Genomic DNA, 6,038 nt, shown 5'->3' with positions numbered 1-6,038 from the left:
CACCAGGGAGGCCAACTAACCAGCCGTGCATTACAATCGATGGCACGCAGCATTTTTTTCTGACTAACTAAAGAGATTAAAACTACTCAGCTGTGAATTCAAAATGGGCAGTCCTTTAGAAACATCTACAGTGATTGGTAGATGTAAGGACTTAGGGGAGGTGACAGAGGAAATTTTTGCCCTTAAAAAGAAGAGCTTGGATCTCATTCAGGGGATCTCGATTTCTGACTCTCATTCTGAAGGAGAGCTCCTTGAGGAGCTCCTCTGAGGGGCTCTGTCCCTCTGGGGTAGGAGCTCTGGAGGCTCTTGAGAGAGACCCTTTGAAACAATCTCTGGCTGGAAGACTCTTTGAGGAAGGAAGCTGGCCTGGTGTCACTAGTATCCTTGTTTAGTCAGACCTTGTGGTGAGTATTAAAAAATTGACTGATTTCTCTTTTAAAGACTCAGGTCTAGGCCATATTGGCTTGAGGCCCTTCATACTTATTCCTTTCTTACTCTATCTTTCTTTCTTTGATTACTCATTGTATTGTTAATTAAAATCTCTATAAAACCCAATTGACTTGGGTATTTGAATAATTGGGAATATTTCCCTGGCGACCACCTTATATTTGATTTTAAAACCCAAGACACTGTAGTGAAACATATTTCTGCAGTCAAATTTACTCACCCTCTCTTATATCTATCACAATTTATATCTTCCACTATTTTAATCACTACAGTTTAAGATCTTAACCATTTTAAATCTCACAACGGTGAACTGTCAGCTGGACTCGGGAAACAAGGCCAACCAAAGAAAAGATTCAAGGATCAGCTAAAGTCCAACTTGAAGTGGGCTGGCATTACACCAAAGCAACTAGAACTTGCTGCCTCTGACAGAAGCAGCTGGCGAACCCACATTCACCATGCCGCCACCACCTTTGAAGATGAGCGACGTCCACCTCTTGCCACTGCACGTGAACGCCGACACCAGGCCACAACTGCACCTCCCGTAACAACAATATATATTTACTGAGAAATTGTAGCAAGAATCAAAGTACAAAAAATCTCCCAAATGGGTAGTAGTAAACTTTCCTCTAATACTTGAGTCCCTGGGGAGAGACCAGAAAGAAGAACCATTCTCTATCAAATCCATTACTGAAAGTGGGCTCACCTAACCTCCATATAGAAATACAGCATTCAAAGAATCACAAATTCTAAGGACCGTGACTTCACTTGCCAGTCCCCTTCCTACCCCATTACAGTCTTCACTAATACTTCCATTCCCTCTCTTATGTTCAATTTTTCCGTATCTACTCATTCCTTCTCTACTGTCAACAAAGTTGTTTATGTTTACTTAACCTTAGAAATTTTCACTTGATCTTACCATTTCTAAAAGATATCATCCTGATAGGAAGATGATGGAGTAGGTCATGAAGCTCCCTTACCTTCCCAAGTGTCCCCTAAAACAACCCAAAATAACTCCATATGATCAATACTAAAAGCACTATAAAAAATTGAGTCTGAATTCTCTGGTCTCAGGCCCACCACTGAAGGCCCTGGGGACAAGAACAGAGCAAACAGCCTGGAATCAACAAAACAACACCGAGGGCAAAATTGGCAAGTTCACCTTCTTTGCTGAGCCCAGAAGCTTATATCCACGAGAATATCACTGGAATCTGCAGGTGCAGGGTCCTGGGAGCAGCTGTTTCTGAGGCAGGAGACTAAGAGAAAGTCCTTTGTATAGAATATTGATTTCACAGGAAGATAAGGATATTCCCATAAAGTCAAGGAAGTCATTGAAGGAAGTAATTCATTTCCATAAATCTTGATCTCAAGGGGAATAAGAAGGGAGGAGGAAGGGAAGCAAAATAAGGGTGGGTCATAGGGGGACTTATTAAAAACAAAACACTAGTGTAGAAGGAAATAGTGAAAGAAAAAAGGGCAGGACTAGGAGTGGAAATCAAATCAAAATGTTGGGAAATAATAGCTGGTAATCATAACTCTGAATGTGAATGGAATGAACTCACTCATAAAATGGAAGCAAATACCAGAGTAGATTATAAACCAAAATCCTACCATATGTTGTCTACATAAAATACACATGAGGAAGGTAGACATACACAGAGTAAGGATTAAAGGATGGAGCAAAATCTATTGGGCATCAACTGAAAAAAAGAAGGCAGGAGTCACAATCATGATATTTGGCAAAGTCAAAGTAAGAATACATCTAGTTAAAAGAAATAGAGAAGGTAATTACATTCTGAAAAAGGCAATATAGACAATGAGGAAATATCAGTACTCAACATATATGCACCAAATGGCATAGCATCCAAATTTCTAAAGGACAAACTAGTGGAGCTCAAGGAAAAAATAAATAGAAAAACTATACTAGTGGGAGACCTGAACCTTCTGCTATCTGATCTAGATAAATCAAAACAAAAAATAAATAAGAAAGAGGTAAGAGAAGTGAATGAAATCTTAGAAAAATTAGAGTTAGTAGATATGTGGAGAAAAATAAATAGGGACAAAAGGGAATACACTTTCTTTTCAGCCGCACATGGTACTTTCACAAAAATTGACCATGTATTAGGGCATAAAAACATTGCAAACAAGTGCAAAAGGGCAAAAATAAAAAATGTAACATTTTCAGATCACAATGCAATAAAAATAATAATCAGTAAAGGTACATGGAGAGGCAAATAAAAAATTAATTGGAAATTAAATAATGATTCTCCAAAATCAGTTAAAGAACAAATCAGAGAAACAATTAACAATTTCATTGAAGAAAATGACAATGATGAAACATCCTTTCAAAATCTATGGGATGCAGACAAAGCAGTACTTAGGGGAAATTTATATCCTTGAGTTCATAAATTAATAAATTAGGGAGGGCAGAGGTCAATGAATTGGGCATGCAACTTAAGAAACTAGAAAGTGAACAAAATAAAAATCCTCAGATGAAAACTAAATTAGAGATGCTAAAAATTAAAGGAGCAATTAATAAAATTGAAAGTAAAACAATTATTGGACTAATAAATAAGACTAGAATGTGAAGTTTGGATTTAGCTTACCTCTGATTGTAACAATGAAGAAATTTAGCTCTTCTTTTATTGTGAAGATTAAATTGTAATCCCTTGTCTATTTTAAGATTTTAATCCCCAAAGTGTGAACCCAGTATTTAAAGTAAATCTTCCCATTTTAATCACAAAAAGGAATGAACTAACTACAAAAAGGTGTGAACTAACCACAAAAAGGTATGAACACCCATTTCATACATTGAGTGGGAGGTCTGTGACCCACCTGTGAAAGAGTGGGCAGTCCTGGAGAGGAGCATCTACTGTGATCTGTAGACATAAAATTTAGGAGAGGTGACACAAGAGAAAAAGGTCTTTAAATAGTGGAAACAGAGACACAAAAAGTTTGTACTTTGAAAAAACAAATAAAATAGACAAAATACAGATCAATCTAATCTACAAAAAGGAAAGAAAAAACAAATTAACAGTATCAAAGATGAAAAGGGAGACCTTACCTATAATGAAGAGGAAATTAAGGCAATCATTAAAAACTATTATGCCCCATTATATGACAATAAATATGGCAATCTAGGTGATATGGATGAATATTTACAAAAATATAAATTGCCTAGATTAACAGAAGAAGAAATAGAATACCTAAATAACCCCATATCAGAAAAAGAAATTGAATAAGCAATCAAAGAACTTCCTTAGAAAAAATCCCAAGCACCAGATGGATTCACAAATGAATCTGATCAAACATTCAAAGAACAACTAGTCCCAATACTATACAAACTATTTAAGAGAATAAGCAAAGAAGGAGTTCTACCAAATTCATTATATGACACAAATATAGTACTGATTCCAAAACCAGTCATGTCAAAAACAGAGAAAGAAAACTATATAGACCAATCTCCCTAATGAACATAGATGTAAAAATCTTACATAGGATACTAGCAAAAAGACTCCAGCAAGTGATCACAAGGGTTATTCACTATGACGAGGTAGGATTCATACCAGGAGTAGAAACACTGAAGAAAAACAACTGCTTGATCACTTGGGTCAATGGGGATATGATTGGGGATATAGACTCTAAATGATCACCCTAGTGCAAACATCAACAACATGGAAATAGGTTTTGATTAAGGACACAGGTAAAACCCATTGGCATTGAGTGTCAGATACAGGAAGGGGTGGGGGAAGGGGAAGAAAAGAATATGATTCTTGTAACCAAGAATAAATGTTCTAAATCAACTAATTAGATAAAATTTTCAAAAAATTAAAATTAAAAAAAGACCAGAAATGGGACCTGAATGTATCTGAGCACTATATGCATTATGGGAAGCCAGGGACAGTTTGTTAAGGGATATGAAGTCTTGTTCCTCAAGACCAGAAAACTAGATTAAATTCAAATATATTAATCAAGAAATTAATGAACATCCAACCTGCTATTATGATAGGATTATAGAATTGGGAAGTAGACACCTTGAACTTGATTCCAAGAAATCATTTTATAGATCACTCTTCCCAAAAAAGTATAGAGTATTTTCAGAAGAACTGTTCAGATTAGCCCAGCATGGACACAGATGAGTTGAAGAGAATAACAGCAGTTTTTGAAGACTGTGAGAGAAAAACACAAGGAAAACACATAAAAGGAGGGTTTGGACAAGAAAAGACAGGACAAGGGAAAAGAAATAGTTATGTTAGCCCCTTTCGTTAACAAATGCAATTGAGGAAATCATGGCCCCTTTGAGAGAAATGGCAAGAACCCTGGTAAACAGAGGACCAATAGGATGTTATTTCTGGGGTAAACAAGGATATATAGCTGTGAATTATAAGAAGAATTAGGAAAAGAGAAACAGAAGTTGGAGGAATAATATTAATAGAACTTCCAACAGGGCTTATAATTCTAATCATCATAATAAATAAATAATAAATCACAATCCAAACCTTGTAGTTACTGGGAGGACCCCAGAGGGATGAGCAGAGGTAGGGCCAAAGGAATCCGGATTTTTGATAGCACGAGGGAGGGGAAAGGACCTCAAGGAGTCAGGGGGGAGTTTACTCCTTTTCAGACCTCAATGTCTTGATAATACTAATTTCTTCACTCTGCTCCTCTCCCCTTGTGTTAACACAATGGCATATGCAGAAGAGACAAGATGTATGTAAAGTATTTTCAGCACACTGAAGGGAATCAGCCTGCCTAGGAAAACCCTTTCCAAGTATCATTAACTACTCTCCCTGCCATCAAAATTAGAAATAAAGACTCTTGGGTTCATTGTTTTCATGTAAAACAAATTCCATTTACTGACATTGAGTATCCTGTCACATTCATTACATTTTATTTCTTGTTTATTTTTGGATTTGTTTTGCTTTAAGTTTATAAATTAATCTAATCTGGGGTATTGTTGCAAAATGTTACCTTAGGTTAATATGTTTGGGTCATTAGCTATAAGTCATGGTACAATTTCTGCATTTGTATCCTTGTCTCATGACTGGACTAGGGATAATGCTATCATAAAAGTCCACAGTCCAGTGGGACATACTCTCTTCCAAGGCAAAACTATTGGACCTTATGGATGTCAGATCTGTCACCAGATCCATTGAAGCTCTGTCCTGTTGTAGGCAACAATTCCAGGCCATATGTTTTTTACAAGAAATACATTTGAGGCAGGGAGACACACAGAATAAGGGTAAGGAGATGGAGCAAAATCTATTGTGCTTCAGTTGAAGAAAAAAAAAGCAAGAGTATCAATCATTATCTCAGACAAAGTAAAGTAAACATATCTAATTAAAAGATCTATGGAACGAAATTACATCTTGATAAAAGGTACTACTGACAATGAAGTAATATCAATAATAAACATATGCATCAAATGGTATAGACTTCAACTTTTCAGTAGGGAAATTAAGTGAGCTTCAGGAGGAAATAGATAATTAAAATTATACTAGTGGGAGACCCCAACCTTCCCCTCTCAGAACTAGGCATACCTAACCAAAAAAATAAGCAAGAAAGAAGTAAAGAAAGTTAATGAAATTTTAGAA

Source organism: Monodelphis domestica, chromosome 1 (assembly GCF_027887165.1).
Source record: "Monodelphis domestica isolate mMonDom1 chromosome 1, mMonDom1.pri, whole genome shotgun sequence".
NCBI classification, from domain to species: domain Eukaryota; kingdom Metazoa; phylum Chordata; class Mammalia; order Didelphimorphia; family Didelphidae; genus Monodelphis; species Monodelphis domestica.
This window is presented reverse-complemented; position numbering follows the sequence as displayed.